The sequence below is a fragment of the Cyanistes caeruleus genome, chromosome 5, assembly GCF_971803275.1.
Source record: "Cyanistes caeruleus chromosome 5, bCyaCae1.hap1.1, whole genome shotgun sequence".
Taxonomy (NCBI): Eukaryota; Metazoa; Chordata; class Aves; order Passeriformes; family Paridae; genus Cyanistes; species Cyanistes caeruleus.
Window position 1 is genome coordinate 58526255 of NC_141705.1, and position 15160 is coordinate 58541414.

General features: G+C 42.5%; 1 long non-coding RNA gene across 1 annotated transcript; it reads left to right on the forward strand.

Moving 5' to 3' along the window:
* Positions 1-6753: 6753 nt before the first annotated feature.
* Positions 6754-13624, forward strand: LOC147653155 (uncharacterized). The gene is made up of 3 exons (XR_015287057.1): positions 6754-6872; positions 7841-8012; positions 8844-13624. It is a non-coding gene; the product is annotated as an uncharacterized LOC147653155 (long non-coding RNA).
* The last annotated feature ends 1536 nt before the right edge of the window (positions 13625-15160 follow it).

Consider the following 15160-nt stretch of genomic DNA (forward strand, 5'->3'; position numbering starts at 1 on the left):
TGTGCTGAGTGACTGGTGACAATATTTGTACTGCCTGTGGGGCATTCTGCTGTGTTCTACCCCACTGTTCCAGTGACTTACTGCATCTCAGGATCCACCACATCCATCCTTAACTTTAACAAATGATTGCAGTCATTCGGGCTGGTGGGTTTTCTAAAATAGCTTTGCTGTCACATTTTGGGGAAAAGAGAGAAATCCTTAGACTGTATATTTACTATTGGTGCCTCCTGAGCTCTCGACCTAGGAAGTAAAATATCTGAACAACTAATGACAAAAAGAATTTCCTTGTCTCAAAACATGTACAAAAATTTTAAAAAGCTAATAATCATAAAAGATAAACCTTTTTGTGCTCATTTGATAGCAATTACATGTTTTATACCATAACCTACCCACAAGGTTTTTATTTTCATAGGTGAAGACAGTGTGAACCTCTCATGTCTCTCGGTAATTTTACAGTGATTCCCTCTGTAGGAATCTTAATGTCACACACCAGTGACTAGTCCAATCACTTGTCTCCACTGATGTTCACAGGTATTCCATCAGAAGGTAAAATTACTCTACAGTGCCTTTTTTTGAGAAAACTTTGCAAAGCTTTCATCCTCAGGGAATCTTTTTTTGACTTTATTTTATGCTTTAAAGTTCAGGGATTGACACTTGTCATTTCAATGCAGCAGGTAGAAGTGAAAAACTTTCAATCCATACCACAGTACAACCTTTTCCTGAAAATGCTTTTTATGCCAGTGGTGAGCTTTGCTCGGTTATCCAATGCAGAAAAAACTTCCTCAAATTTATGTATTTCTTGCCTTTTAATCACTTCATTTTCAAAAGCAGCAGGTCAGATCAGACTGTTTGGTCCCCAGTTTAGGCTCTGATTTGGCCATCTGATCTCAGTATTCCTTGGATCATGCTTTAGAGATGGTCTGGCATCTGCAGAAGCCCAGAGGCTGGGTGTGCACACAATGAGGCTCTGTCCCTCTGAAATCCAACAGGAGCTGCTCCCAGCTTGGCTCATGAGCAGATCCCCCACACAACTCTGCACAAGATGAGGTTACCACAAACATTTTTGGGGGAATTGCATTAACTAGCACAAGTCAGAAATCAATGGTTATGATTTCTCTGACAGTGGCCCAAGATTCTAGTCTGATTTAGTGGAGAAGAAAAGAAAAAAAATGGTTGAACAGGCCTGGCATGAATTTCCAAATTAGCTCTTAACCAGATTAGAAGGCATATTAGGCATTAGATTAGGCATATTGCTGTGGCAGCATAACAATAGTCACAATATTTTCCCCAATGAGAAAAAAAGCATTTCTTTCAGAAGACAGAATTTACTGGTGTGAAACAGAAACCTGGATGACGTAAAGTCCCAGAAACTGAGGTGTATCTGGCACACAAGACCTGTTGAGGCCCAATCTGATTCAGAAACCGTAATTTGCCAATTCATACGCCCCAGGAAAATGAATCTGTCATACATGCTAGCACGCCAGCAGCGTTTTGGCTCGTGTCTCCCTTCTGCCAGCGGGAGCTGCGGTGTGAGGCGCGAGATCTTCCCAGCGCTGGAATGTGCTCCTGGCCCCGGTTCATGTCGCGACCCACCTGCACTTCCACGTCTGCCAGCGTGCCAAGGTGAGAATCCAGCCTGAAATAAACTGAATGGGAAAACTGGGCAATACTCCATGGTGGAAACAGCAAGGAAATGGCTTTTTAGTTTAGAATCCAGTAGAATAAAATATTTCAGTTTGTAGAGGTTTACAATGACCGTCAAGCCCAACTGCCTGATCGCTTCAGGGCTGTCCGTGTTACATTAAAGGTGTTTCTTGGGTGAAGTTTGGGCTAGGATGGTCTAAGTTCTTCGATGTGGGAAGCAAGTAGGAGAGTTGGCAAAGGCAGTTCATGTGAAGTTCCCCCTCCAGGCTTCACTGGGGCTTTTATCAGAATGTTATATGCATGTCTAGCTTTAGCTACTGGATGGTATACAGAGACAAGGCAGGTGTGCGACATTTATTTTTAGATAGCTTCTGAGAAAAGAGGAGGAAAGCTGCATGCAGCAAAATTTTACTCTGGCAGCACAACATAAAAATAATTTGCTTTCTGTCTGCAAACAAATTTAAATCCTTATTTTGCCGTATTAAAAACAATGTAAAATGAACAGTTAGCATAAATAAGTCTCACTGCTCAGTGGACTCTCAGCTACATGTGATAAAGAACGTAGATGCCCATATGTTTAGATGCTGAAAATTGAATATTTAGCCAACTGGTCCCTGGAATAGAAGCAAAAATCTAAAGTTAAGTGCTGCGACCCTTTGAACAGCACACAGCCACATCGAAAGGCCTTGTTGAGAACACAAAACCCCTCACAGCTAAGTGGAGATCTGTCAACTTGAAAACAGTAAGCAAAGGGTGCAACCCTAACTTTGTCCATCTCACGAGACCTGGCACCCATGGAGGTGGGTGTTTCCCTGGGGTCTGAATCCAGGTTGGTTCCACTTGGGGGGAGGGATGATGTGGGCACCAGGCAGCGCTGCCAGAGGTGCTGGGAGAGGAGAGAGTGCTCTTTCTGCCGTGTGGGGAGTGACTCACAAGTTCACGTTGCAGCACAAGTGAGTGCAGAAATCTCCCCTGGGAAAAATGCACTTTGTGCCTCCGGGAGCTGCAGGAGGCAGCTGGAGAAGAAAACTGGGTGCTTTGGGTGTGTGAGCAATGATGTGGGGCAGCCTTCTCAGGGATCCTGCAGCTCCAGACTCCCAGTACATCCCTCTGCTGCAGTTTTACTGCCTTTGGGGCTTCCTCAGCTTCTCACTGCCCTGGTGGAAATGACAGAAGGATGCAGCCATAGTGGCAATTTCTTAATTGCCTTTCTTCTGTGGTCACAGCTTGCTGAAATACTCCTCCAGATTATGGGAGCTGTGGTAGTCAGATTTGGAAAGGAAGTCTGTGTGGTTTTGCAGAAATTTGCAGCTAATAAAACGATAATAAAGAAACCAAGAGAGAAAGATGACTACAGGTCTGACTATCTGATGACTAATCTGGTCAATGTGGGGAGACATGATTTGTGGATTAAGGTCAGTGGTAATCTCTGGTTATGAAAACTGAAAAACAAAGCTAAATTGCCTGTATTTTCAGAATGAGAAAGAGGAAACATTGGTGGTGGCATTCAAAATATCCCAATGATATGAAAGTATATTAATAAAATGCTGGCTGTACTGCAACTGCCAGCTTCAGGTAATGCACTAGTGGCTCTGGGAGAGGGGAGTGCACAGTCCAGGTCTTGACACAGTTGTCATGAATCACAGAGAACAGACATTGAGCATGTATAAAACAGCAATGGCATCTGGCTCCATTCAACATCTTGACTCCAATAATTGTTCTCAAACACTGCTGCTTGTCTTGCTGAATTACCTAGTATTTTACCTAGAATTTATTCTAGCAAATATGGAACAAAATGTGTTTGGAATCGAAGTATCATTAAACAGTCAGTTCTATAAGTTAGAATATAACTCTCCCACTGAAAAAACTGGAATATTTTATGTTTGTGACAGAAGGCCTTGGAACAGTAAGATATTTCTGAAAAGCCAAACTGATCTCAAGAAATCCCCAAGGTATAATCAATTTACACTGAACTCCCAAGCCATATCAGGCTTTGCACTGCTTGCTTCCAGACAGAGATTATTCTAGAGAGCACTGAAACTACATTTTTGAAGTTTCTTAGATGTTTACTTCCCACTGATTTCGTAAGAAACATCTGTAAGTCTTGATTTCATCACCCACCTGCTTCAGCCAGTGTGGCTCTAAATTCCGTGCACATAAAAGCTGTGGCGGGATTGAGAAACAAACCCGCACTCCAACTGCTCTGCAAAATCCTTTTGAAACATTCATTTTAGTTCTTTTAATAAATAATTACAGAGAACTAGCATGCCAGAGCCTGATAACCTGCAGACATGGTGGTATCAGAAACAACCTGCTGAATGTCCAGGCTTTTCCACATATTTGAACAGCATATCCTCCCCAGTTTGATACCTATTTCCCTGTAATTCATTTTTCTCAGACTGAGAAGGAGAAGGGTTCTTAACAGCAATTATTTGCTTACAATTGTGAACAAACCTTGAGAATTTACTCTTGTTACTGTAGCTTTCATGAAGGCATTACATCTCTTTTTGCAACTCATCTGTTGATGGCTATTGGATTATGCTGTAAAAAAAAATAAAATGGTAATCTTATTTGCGTTTATTTGCCTTTGCCCTTTTGATGAGGGAAATATCGCCAAACCTAGTTTGTGTTTTTCTCTTCAGTTCGACCAGTTTTTAGTACTAGGGAAGTTAAACTGATTGCAATCAAACATATATGAGCAATTTGCAACATGTATGTCTACACATCAGGAAGAAAATATTCAGTTACTGCTTATTCAAGATGTTGTAAGCCAAGATATGTTAGGGCAAGAAAAAAAATTTGCAGGACTCACAAAACTATTCCAGGCACTTGTTAAATAGATTTATAGTCTCAGACACAAAGGCGAATGATAAGCTATAGGAATTTTGAAGTCGTTCTAGGGGGTCAGCCTCCTATTACTTAGATGCTTGTAAGAAACAGACTGGAAATACACTGCTCAAAGAAAAATGTTATGCTAGAGCTTTTCTTTTTAATTAAATACAGAAAAATTGTTATGTGAGCCTCTGCAGGGATCTTTTCCCTTTTTTTTTTTTTTTGGTAAAATATTGAGAAATCAGTTTGTTTAAACGTTAAGCTGTTCATAGGAAAGTAAGCCCCTGGAGGTTAAAGAAAGTGTTGTCACTCAAATCTGTTCTCCCAAAGAGCAATTACTGTAGTCATTAATGTGCCTTGTTCCAAAATCTAGTCTGACATTAAATACTGCTTGAAATGTTCAGAAGACAGTTAAAAGGTAGGAATGGATCATTTTCTCATGCAACATGTGCTGAAAAGCTTCCCCGTGCATTCAATCATCTGGCTTCACAAATCCTAGTGGTACCCTTCTGAAGCTGTTATGGAACATATTGGTTGCATATTTCATTTGTTTCTGGCAAGAATAATTAGATGAATGTTTAATTAGAAGTGATTTTCTTTCATGAATCATGGCCAGCTGACTGAAGGGTTGATGACAGTCCATATTAACCAATAATACATACATCAGAATATCTCTGACTTGCTAGTATAACAAAATTATAGGTAGTTTAGAAATGCCCCAGCAGCAAGATAAATCCCTAGTCAGTATAAATCAAAGATTCACTGAAGTTGACAGGACTATTTTATTAGAAACCTCCTAAGAATCTGGGAAAATTTACTGCAATATTATTCAGAAAGATTCCTGCTTTGCTGTGCTCTCTTTCTTGGATTCAAACCCCTGTGAGGCAAAACACAATTCCCCCTCACATAGAAATGTGAGCCTGCACACAGCTTTGTCCACACATTCCCATTCCTTCAGTCCTGTTCATCTCTCCCATTTTGGGATGCAGGTCCTCCATCCTCCTGCTCCCCTCATAATGAGCACCAGCTCTTTTATCCCCTACAGGTAAATGTGAGTCTGCAGCAGCACGGCCAGGACAAACTCACCCTCAGCACTCCCTCCACCCTCCCACCTTGCAATGTCACTGTGGGGCTGGTGGGATGCAGGGCATGAAATGGAGCAGAGGCTCCTCAGGAGAGGGACCCTGACGCTGCCTGTGGTGAGGGCAAGCAGGATCTGCAGGCAGCCGAACCTCTGTGGTCCCTGTGCAGGGTTGCTCCTGCAGTTTTCTGAAAATGGCTGACTCCCTGGCAAAACTGGTTTTGATGCATTTCTGTGGCAACTGAGGGATCTTTCACGACCTGTTCTTTGTATAAACACCAAGTAAAACATGTCTATTTTTTCAGTAAGCTCGAAACTTCATCATCTTTTTTTGTGACGATGGAAGCATGGAACATTTGCTTGCTCTGAGGTACCAGCAAGGAAACAGTAATTAACTGAGATAGTTGCTGCTTTCCCTTGAAAGCTAAAGAATGGGATTATGCTCTCGATAAACTAATAGGCTTAAATCAATTCAATGTAGTTAATAGGAACCCTTGATAACAGGAAGACACCTCAAAGTCTTCACTGTGAACTTTTCCCATTACTTCCAAACTGCAGGCAGAGAAGATAAATGAAATTCCAATTCTGCAGTTGTAATAGAAAGGGTAGAGGATAAAGTATGTTGAGAATCAAAGCCTAAATTGAATGATCATATTCTAATCAGCTATTGTTATAATTCTTCTGACATCTGCAGAGCCCTCTGCAAACCTTAGCTTTTCTGTGAGTTAGGCAGGTGATATCACCCCCATTTGACAGACCTTGAACACAGCCCATGCTAAACTTGAACTTGCTCCTTGCCCCAGAGTCTCTTTGCCTTTTTCCATCTGACAGCTTTGATATCAGATTTAATGAAAGCAGGAACAGTGGTGAAGCCAGGGCACTGCTCTCCTTTGCATGACTTGTTAAAGAAATGGGGCCATAGTTTGTGGTGCAGCTTCAAGGGCTTGTCAAAGATACATCTTGATCAAGAACTTGGTGCCTACAGGAGGATTTCAATGGATTTTGAATCCTTGTGTCAAAAAAGACCCAAACTTTTTTTTCCAGTGTTCACCTGGAGTTCAGCACTTTCTCTGGGTGTGTCTCAAATGTTGAAGGGATGGGCACCTCACAAAGAAAACAGCTGTAGATGCTGTGTTTTAAATTGCTGCTGCTGCCCTCTCTATCCTCTTTAAAGAGTCACCCAGCTGATGAGAGCTGTGGGTTCAGCATCTTTCAACAGGAGGTCGTGCTTCACTCTGTCTCCTGCAGTCATGACCACAGGAGATGTTGGGTGACTCACTGGAACATCCTTTCTTGTAAAACAAGGATTTCCAGGGTAATCCATCTGGATAGCATAAAGGCAGACAGGAATTGGCACTACATGACTAAGGCATTAGTGGTGAACACCTGAGATCTAATCCATTATTTTAAAGTTGTATATTGTTCTTCAAACAATGTAAAATGAAGAAAAAAATGTTCTTACAGGTACCAGAGTCCATATGTCCAGTGCTCTGTGGGTTTCAGGGGAAGAACAGTGACTCCTAAAGCCTCACCTGAGGTGGCTGAGACCTTGGCAGACAGTGGCCCTCCTCTCACAGCTCAGCTCCTTTTCTGTCCCTACCCAAATGACACCTGTTTAGGATCCCACTCAGAGCTTCTCAAGGGTCCAAGTGCTTCACCTGGGGATACATTTTGCTTAGTCCTTTCTTTATAGTATTTATTTGTTAGGCGTGAATCTCTTAGAGGACCATTAGCTCCTGTAGAAGCCTGAAGCTGAACTCACACCACTAACCTGGGATGAGTAGCATGGTTTTCAAAAATACTGTCTGTTCATCTTACCCTGCAACAGAATGCTGTCTGTCCTTTCTCTCTGTAGAATTGCTCTCTTTTTTTCAATACCTGTTCATATTTAGATTACGTTATAATATCTGTTTATTACCATGTCTACTTTTACAGAAACATATTTCCCCTCCTTCCTTTGATTTGCCTGCTGGCTGTTTGGGTTTCAGTCTTTCTAACTGTTGGCTGGATACTGTCTGCTTCTACAAAATCCTTTTATTCACTAAATTGGAACAAGGAATTTTCCATTGGAATAAGGAAATTTCCCCAGTAATACTAAATACAAACCCTGCTCCTTGCTTGTGAAATTGGACAAGGAACAGCTTGCTACTCCACAGAAATTTTGGGAAGATTAATTAATAAATTGTGGGAAAAACTCAAAGGTAGTTGGAGAATACTAAATAAATAACACTGAAATTATTAAAAGCTTTATATACACCAGTCTGAAGGCTGAAACAAATCCAGGGAGAGGAGTGTTGTGACAAGGCTACAGCGTGGAGCAGAAGGGCAGCTGGGAGGACTACAGAACCATATTGAAATATTTTTGGAAGGGTATCTCGTCCCATGAATTGACAAAAAGTATTGCCATGTGAAAATCAGCAAGGTTTTTCTTCTTGTCAGCTGCAAGAGGGATGAGGTAGGGAGCTCCATACAGTGATTTACTGCTTCTGCTTAATTTTGTTTTTAATAGATGGTGGGGTGGGAGGAGGGAGGGCTGAAATTGAGGGCAGTGATCTAAAATACAAACAACCAGCACAATTACACAGCTTTATAAGGTTAACCTAGCTCTGCCTTCAGACAGAAGGGAGGCAAAAGAGCTTTATTGCCTTAGATTGCCTCTGTCTACAAATCTTAAGCACATTTAACTCCACCCTGTCTTCTAGGCAATAAGTAAGTGTATTAAGTACATACATTTAAAGCTTTAGTTAAGGTAGGCCCAGAAACCACCCACTGGTTAATTGCTCCTGTGCATTATTAGGAAGAGGACTTGCTCCTAGAAAACCTTAAGGTCTTGTTTTTCAGGGATTTGGTGTGGGGAGTGGCTTTAGTTTTGGTTTGGTTTTTACTTTTTACAGTAACTACTTTTTGCACACTCTAACCTGAAAAGAAGCATGTCTCAATAGTGAGGTTAAACAGGTACAGCTGCCACACCAAAAAAAGAGCTGCTGGTGTTTCTGAAATAGTGTTTTAAGTTCTCTGAAAGAAGATACTTTAGCTTACCATGTCCAAGTAAATTAATACTTTTACAGCAAACAAGACTGGCATGGGGATGCCACTAGAAATAAAAATATATCTAAATAAAGGTGGCTTGAGTCAAAAGGCATGGTTGCTAGGTAGCCACTGTCATGATAGTGAAGGTACCAGTGAAGCACAGAGGACTGAGTCCCTTGTAATTGCAGAGATCCATTTTTCATTTTCCTTGAAAATTAGTCCTCCTTGTTGTTTGTTTTTTTTTTTTTCTGTACAGATGACAAGATCACCAACTCTGCAGGAAAAAGTCTGCAGAAAAACAGAAGCATACTGTGTCTCCCCATGGAGACACAAGGATTTTTAAGATGTATCCTACAAGTTGGTGGGGAAATGGGTGAAGGAACCTGTGCACTTTAGCTATGGGAGAATGGTTAGATGTGGTAACAGGGGGCAAACAAGCCCTGGTTCCAACTTCCAGTGCTTCGTGATTGCTTGTATGAACTGATAGAGCAAGGACAGGAGGTCACCTGAACATAAATCTGGTTGCTCTTGTTTCAAAGCTATGGAAGCAGCTGTAGTCTGTGCCCCTCATGTTAATCCTGACTTCTGAAGTTCTCCTTTGCTCCTTTGGGCAGTGACAGTATTAAAAGAGGGCGGTGTACCTGGCTGTGAGAAGAAATGCTGCTAATCAAGTCAGACCTTAGCTTAAACCCTTTCTGGGATCTTTGGTGTAAATGGGTTAACAGCTAAACCACAGGTTGGCTAGCAATTAATCCCCTTTTTAAAAATAACATTAAGCCCTTGGGGCTGGGAATGTGTGAAATCACTGCAAGCTATTTACTGTGATCCTGCTGAAGTCTTCCTTGGGGCAGGGGGTAAGGGGATAGGTGCTCTGGGGCTCTGTTGGGATACAGAACTCCTCTTCTGGGCAGTGGAGATAAATTTGCTCAGTGCACTAGAAGGGGAATGAGATATAGGGAAGATTAATTGGTTTGCTCATAGATGCACAGAAAGTTTGCAACTATACGAGGAACTGAAACCAACCCCAGATGGATCTTGTAGCACAAGCAATTATTTCTTTACAGAAATTATTTATTTACAGTTTGTGCACAAGCCACATTTTATGGTATCGTCTTAAGAGATGGCTGCTTTTTTTAGCACTTACCAACTGAAACAAAAAGCCATAATTGCTCTGATACAGAACTCCTTACTTTGCAACTCAGGTAAAAAAAAATCCTACCCTGTCTCCTGGGGAGTGAAAGATTCAGAAAGATTTCCCCACAGGAAAGATGAAAACAATGTATGAATAGCAAGTGCAAGGAGTCAGGGATCCCTTTGCAAAGTATGCTTTGCACAGGCACACTGTAAATGTTATGATGTGGTCCAAGGACAAGTTGTTGATGGATAGGATGGAGCAATCAATTATTTTTTTTTTCTCTGCACCTGATGACTTAATACAAGCAAGACTGTTGTAATACACACAAGGTAGATTCTCGGCTTCCTAAATCTGCTGGGGAGGGGGAGGGGAAAGTGCTATATTTTAAGCAGCAGAAGTTGTACTTTTCATGTCTGGGGCCCTGTGTAGAACTCTGGATGAGCAGTTGGAGAAACTGAAACTCGTTATGCATCACCATCCAAGCTTCAGCAGATTATACAGGAGGTTTTTTTGCAGGAGGGACACGTCAATCTTGTGATTCAACTGGACTTTCAAAGCACTGTAGTACTGTTTTTGTTGGATTTTTTTATGTTATCCTGGCATTGTGTCTCCATTCTACCTGAAAAGACAACTCTTGGGTCAGAGTAGTGTGTCCACTCAGCCCATGGTTTCCTGAAATGGCTGCAAACAAGCCTGACAATTACATCTGAGTCGACTGTAAGACCACAAGCCTCTCACCCACCCAGTCCTAAAGGTTTAGTGTGATTGCTTGAGAGCAAATGGGTTTCAGTAAGGTTCTTTCAGGCTCTTTAGGAAGCAGTGTCTCCATACCATCAGTGTAGTGGCCGCATGCAACATCCAGAGGAGACAAAAGGCTGAAGTGCCACATTTTAATTTTGGGCACATCCAGACAAATCTTGAGGACTAGCAGAACTCCTCTGGGTGAAGACAACTGTGTCATGACCATGGTGCTCCACCCATGTTGTGGCTGAACTGTGTTTTTCTTGCTGTGAAGGAAAAAAGAGGAGACAAGAAGACAGACAAGAAAGTGCATTCTCACGGACTGTGGAATGGCTGTTCAAGATGCCCAAACGGGATACACACAGCTGTGGTGAAGGCTGGCTGCAGATGCCTACAGAGCTAGTTGAAAGAGATGAATATCAGGCTTTAAGCTGACATAGTGTGTGCACTGACAGTGGGACATTTACTCAATATGCACTTGGGAACAGCTGGAAAGGCCTGCCAGGCATTTCAGGGGGCCTTAATTTCTCCTCAGGTTGTAAAACTGCCTGGTTGACTGGCATGTAGGGAGTTAATGAAGTCACTGCTCAGTTAGTTTAGTAGCTTTATCAGCTTAGTGTCAATCTTCAGTTGAGACAATGGTTAACCACTTATCTCACTAGAAGTGTGAGGTGTGGCCTCACGGGTAGTTGTTTTCACAGGAAATAGTATCCAGAGCAAATACATTGATTATGCAGCTCCAGCAGATGATTCAGCAAACACAGATAAGCCTCTTGCTCTGGTGAAGGCATGATGGAGAGGAGAGCTCACCATTCTCCCTGGTGTGTACTGGTCCAACCTATGACTTAATGAGCGGGCAACCCCAGTTTATCAGTGTCGTTGATCTCTAGCACAGCATTAAAGCAGCAATTCAGGGAACACTGAGTTTTCAAAGCACTGTAACACACTCATAAAATAATGCTCACAACATGTTTAAGAGCTAAATATGCCCTATCAGTATTTTATGGCTGGTGAAAATAAGCACAAGGGGAAGCGAATAGTGCAGCTCAACACCTTGGCACCAGGAAAGAAGAGGTCTCGGTCCCACCCAGCTCAGTGCTCGCCATTTCTGGAATGTCCTGCCATCATGGGACTGCCCTCTGCCCTTTGCCTCTTGGTCGGGCCTCAGACATAAGAAATGAATAAGACAAAAATGGTCTCAACAGTGTCAGTGACACTTTGGCATGGGTACTGCTGTGGGTGCCAGGCGCCGTCCCTTCCTCTCTCAGCCAAGGACACTGCCTTCATCCCAGGGCTTGTTTCTCATACCGTGGTACCCCTGTGTCCTGATGGTGCCATGCGTGGAAATTCACACTTCTGGTGCTGCAAAAGCTGACTAGAATGGGTTTCAGCAGAACCACAGCTTTTTCCTTCATTCTGAAGTTCCCAGCAGATTAATCTCATTTCCAGAGCTCTGTGAAGTATAATCTCAGCATCTGAGGAAAAGGCAAGCAGATGCTGACAGCTGAGGATAGCACTTGTGGTGGTTTTGTGGTCTTCTCCCAGGTAGGAACAGATATGATTTCCTATGGGATCACCTCCTGAGCACTTCCAGAATGAGGTGCCCCAGCTGCAGAGGAGCAGCCATCGCTGCTCTCTGCCAGAGCCCTGGTTGTCTCACACTCCCCCTCCAGGGGAGGTGATTGATTACCCTGTGACATCTGGGAAGCTCTCTCCACCTAAAAGTACATTTTGAAGAAAGTATCTTTCTGATCAAACAGTGCCTCTTCGGATTACTGTCAATCAGGATGAGCTTTCTCTGAATGAGCCTGATGCGGTCTGACAGAGAGCGATCAAATTTCTCCCAAACCGCCTGGACAAAGTGGAAAAGTATTGCGGGATTTGACAGCAGCCTCAGCGACAAACAGCTGATTTTATAAGGACTTGTTAACCATGGGAAATCTTTGCTGAGCAGATACACAGGTGACCATATGCTTGTCAGGCTCCCAGTGGAGTAATTTTAGGTGAAGTATGGAGATTTTTACTTAAGAAACGATATATATTGTAGGTATTTTGCATGTTTGATCCTCAGAGACAATTATAAAATGTAATAGCAGCATTTGTCTGGAATTGCTAATACATAAAGTGGGGTAAATTCTGTGAGTCTGACTTCATGGGAAAGATTATAGGGAAAAAGCTGCTGCTAGTTAAGATGAAAATCTCTCCTCATTCACCGAGACATCAGTGATTACTAAGGCTAAAATCTGAAATCAATGCGGCATCTCTTTTAGGAGTGTCTCTAGCTAGAGGTATTTATTTTCTATTTACCTGCTTCCATCACAGCCTTTCACAACACTGGGAAATGCACTACCAAGGCAAAACTTTCAACCAAAATAGGAGATCTGTGAACACTGGGGATGGAGCTTTCTCAGCAGCGAGATGCAGACCATGAACCTCGCCTCACAGCAATGAACAATGATTGTTAAGCTCAACATAGTTAGAATTGATAAACATCTTCTTGCTGTGATTCAGCTTTAAATAGAAAAAGTTTTTCACAGGCACAAATAAGAATGACAAAAGACAGCTAGTAATTATTACCAACACAAGAAATGTTTGCATTTATCTAGGGAGATGGGAAGAGATTCTCACTGATACTTGCATATAATTCTGGAAATTAGACACCATGTCACTAATTACCTACCTTTATAGGATTTCAGAACAATTTTCTAATCTCTCTCTATCCCACATTTTAATTAGCTCCTACTTCCTGTCATTGACTCCCAACTGTAAGAAGCAGCTTAAGCGAGGATAACCACATTTCAGACTGCTTCCTCTAGCAGCTTGTCATAAAGGCTTGTATTAATGTCACATTTTGCTGCATCCATCCACGTTACACAGATGTTAGCCATCAGGTCCTAGCCAGCTCTCCACACTACCAGGTGTCCTGACACTAGTTCTAGGCCACCTTTATAGAATACATTTACCTCTGCCATTGCAGTGTAATACAGGGTTATGAGTGCAGACTTTCAAAAGTTCTTTGTTCTTGTCAGAGAACCCTGGGTGAAAAAAAATTAATAAAAATTGAGATTTTCAAACCTTCCACGAAGGGTGAGCAAGGATGGTCATAATCCTGCAGCTATAAAGCTTGTTGATTTTCTTGTAGAAAACGCGCATGCCTCACTTCTAAAATGAGGCAGTCAGCAGTGACTGAGGGTCAGAGAGTTCGTTAGGGAATGCCTGCCAAAAGCTTTTTTTTTTTAATCATTGATGTGTCATATTGAAATAAATATGAGTTAAAAAAAAGTCACAGGTTTTGGAAATGAGTTACTGGGATTCGCTTAAATTACAATAAAAAGAAAAAGAAAAAAAAGGTCTCAGCAGAATTGCCTGCCCCCAGAATACTAATTTAGCATTATTATATGAGTGAACCGTGAAGGTCACGGGTGCGAGAAAAGGCACTGAGCGAGTGGAGTGGGTGAGTTGTACCTCCCAGTAATGAGGAAGCCCAGTCAGACAGTAAGTGATTATGAAAGTGTTTCGTACACTCTAGAAACCAAACACATAATAAACCAAATGTGCAAGAACGACTTCTGTACTTCCAGTATTAGTCGTATACTCTTAGATATGAACGTGAAAATGAGTCATCCTGCTTGAACATCTTTCCCCCTCTTAAAGCAATTTACATACATTGATAAAAGATGCCTATTTTTAACAGCAGAAACCAAGATACGGTTGTTTTTTGATTTTTTTTTTGTATAGGTGACAATTCCACCATGTGAGCTGACCGTGCAGGTGGTAGTCCTGCACTCTCCCCGGGCAGTTGTGGTCTCTGGGAGCTTCTCCCTGACTTCTCCATGCCTTTCCTAGCAGAATCTTCTCACTGCAGCAGCACGGTGATGGTGTTTGCTCTTGGATGTATTTGGGCTGTCATAGCTGCATGCTGTGGGATTTAGTGACACAGGTCTCTTTGCAAAGGTGCTCAGCAGTAGCTCAGCTAAGCAATCCTGCCTTCCATCCATAGTGCTTTTGGCAGGATGGAAGTGCCTTATATGGGAATGCTGCACGGTGCCCAAGTCAAATGGTGATGCTCTTCCTGAAGTCCACTGGCATTGCAGGCTCCTTTTTTTAACATGAAACTTTCTAAGGAGACAGATGGAGGTTGCCTGGGAGGTTCTGTCACATTTTGGACAATGTGTGCACGCACATAGAAAAGCCAGTTCCCAGTCACACTTAGCAAAAAATTACACACAAAATCCCATGATTTTGGTAGTAGTTCCAATACTGAACTACTGCAACTAAGATGAGATCCTGGCACCTAATGTGCACTGCCCCAGTGTTTGGAAGCCTGCCTTTGGTTTCAGTGCGGCTCTTACCATTTCACCCACTTCTTTGCCTTTCCCTGATGCCCTAGAGGGACTGGTGCATAGCATGAAGTATAGCAGGCCTTTGCCAAGGGCCCTAAGCAGGCCAGGCAAGTCCACTCTGCTGTACCAAGATCCCTGACAAGTCCCTCAGGAGAAGGTGTGTGGGATACCCTTCCATGGTACTGTTCCATGGAACAGGTTGCCCAGAGAAGATGCCTTATCCCTGGAAATCTTCAAGGTCAGATTGGCTGGGGCCCTGAGTGACTTGGTCTAGTGGGCAGCAAGAAACCCTACCCCTGCTGGGAGGATCAGAACTAGATGATCTCTAAGGTCCCTTCCAACCCAAAGCATCCC